This window comes from Silene latifolia, chromosome 7, assembly GCF_048544455.1.
Source record: "Silene latifolia isolate original U9 population chromosome 7, ASM4854445v1, whole genome shotgun sequence".
NCBI lineage: Eukaryota > Viridiplantae > Streptophyta > Magnoliopsida > Caryophyllales > Caryophyllaceae > Silene > Silene latifolia.
The window spans coordinates 35,307,175-35,309,684 of NC_133532.1; the positions used below are offsets into that span (position 1 = coordinate 35,307,175).

General features: G+C 31.4%; 1 non-coding gene across 1 annotated transcript; it reads right to left on the reverse strand.

The window, feature by feature from the left end:
* Positions 1-1,823: 1,823 nt before the first annotated feature.
* LOC141593225 (small nucleolar RNA R71) lies at positions 1,824-1,930 on the reverse strand. Its single transcript, XR_012521327.1, has one exon. It is a non-coding gene; the product is annotated as a small nucleolar RNA R71 (small nucleolar RNA).
* Positions 1,931-2,510: the final 580 nt, after the last annotated feature.

Consider the following 2,510-nt stretch of genomic DNA (forward strand, 5'->3'; position numbering starts at 1 on the left):
AAATCATGCAAAATGAATCAAGTTCATCTTAAATTTTAAACACAGTGATTAAACAGTGCATGTGACAACATATTAAAATTTCATGGCCTGTTTCAAAGTTTAACTATTTTTAACCATTTTACCTCCATTTATACACTAAAAATTCATAAATCATGCAAAATAAATCAAATTTATACAAAAGTTTACATACAATAAGTAAAATATGCATGTGAGGTCATATAAAAATTTCAAGGTCATAAACTACGCCTAACTATTTTTAGCATTTTAAATACCATTTTAATCATTAAAATGTAATAAAATTACTAAAAATCATTAAAACAAGCAATAAAATACCATAAATCATCAAAATGACCTAAATACCTTTTAGGACAAGAATAAACAACATGCAATATGATTTCGTGACATTATATAATAAATCACAAATTTTTAGTTTTAATTAAGTTACTTATAACTCGAAAAAACTATAAATCGATTATGCATGCAACATCCTATGCTCTGATACCAATTGTTAGGTTTATGTACCTCTTATAAGACATTTCTTATGGTGAACTAATTAATATTTTAACAAAAGTTCACTAAGATCTAGTGCATGCATAACTAAATAAGAGATGAAAGAAAAATAATGTTCCTTACATTATATATGGTTCGAAATTTGGGCACAAATAAGAACACCATCCTTATTTGTTCTTCAATTTAAATATTATGGATGATCCTCCTAAATCCCAAGTATTGAGATTCTCCTCTTGTTGCACCCAAAACAAAACCCTTAAAGCTTATATACTAATTAACTAGATTAATATTAAGATCCTTAATAATTCTAATAATAATTGTATTACTACACTAGTAATATTATGTTGTAATATTAGAATTATTTGAACAATTTTTATGAGATCTAAAACTATTTTCGAGAGAAGAGCGAGAAGTGAGTAAGAATGATAAAAGTTGCATGAATGAATAATAGAGAACAATTTTCTCTATATTTGAAGGCGGGAACCGGTTTTGGGGGTCTAGAAGGCCAATGCATGGCCTTATCCCTTTTGCTTTTTCTCTTCTCTAAAATGTAGGTTTGGATGGCTAGTTAAGTAGGAAATCATGATGTCTATTTTATCTTTTAAAATAAAAGATCCACTAACTCCTTATAGCCTCCATTTTTTCGGCCATTTTAGATAAAATGGACTCCATTTTATGTTTGTATTTTGTCAAATGTAAATAGGCAGGTCATATTTCACACACCATGCCCATATGTATTTTAATGCATATTTAACCCCTTAAATATCATTTACAACAAATAAATTACTTGTGACAATTACCTAGCAATACATGATTACAAGTATTTAAAATGGGTCATCTAAATATAATTCACAACATTTTGTAATTGTAATTATTCAATCATTCTTAATTTAATTGTTTCACAAACAATAATGAATTTTAGTAATAAAATCTTTTCATTACTAAAATAAATCTTAGTTAATCAAATTACAGTAAGATACAAATATTCTCACTCATAACTGAATTGTTCAAGTTTAAGGAATTGATTAACTTGTATCGACATACAATTAATCTACTTATCTATTAAGGAAATTGTCCTATAGGTGTGACCTTCAGGGATCAACTGATCACCACCGTCAAACGACAGCAATGTCAAACTCTACTTAGCCAATCATTACTGATTAATGTTAATCAATTGACTATATAAATGAATCATCCCTTACGTATTCTTATCTTGAGATTTAAACATGTGATCGCACTATTGTTGAGGACACATACTCCAACAGTTAGCACTTGCCTTTTACAAGAAGTTCTACCCTCCGGAGAAGACCAACATGTTAAGATCCCAAATCACTGGATTCAAGCAAAGAGATAAAAAGTCTCTATATGAGGTATGGGAAAGATTTAAAGATACATGTCGCTCTTGTCCTCATCATAAACTAAGCGAAGGGTTTCTAGTCCAACAATTTTGGAATTGGTTGTATGAAGATGCAAGAAATGTTCTCAACATGGTTTCTAATGGAAGATTCACCGAGGTAGATGACAACCAAACTTGGGCAAAGATAGAGGAGATGGCGGTTCACAACTCTCAATATAATAGGCCAAGAAAAGCTACTACGGGAGGGAGACATGAAGTTAACTCCGTCACACAATTGAGTACCGATTTGGGTGCCCAACTATGCTCCCACGTAGACATAATGAACTTGAAATTCGACAAGGCCATAGCCAAGATGAATGAACCTTCTCAATAACCCATGCAACATATCAATGTCATGGTGGCAACGTATTCTATCCCAAATGGAGTATATGAGAATTGTGGAACTTTGGGACATGATCAACAAGAGTGTAGGGGCACAAATGAGCAAGTGAATGTTTTCCAAGCATACAAGAATGGCACCCCTTACTCCAACTTTTACAATGAAAACACCCAATTTCACCCAAACTTCTCATACAAAAGCCAAAATGTCCAAAATCCTCAACCAACATACACCCCACCTCCAATGAGAAATCGTACTTAAAGA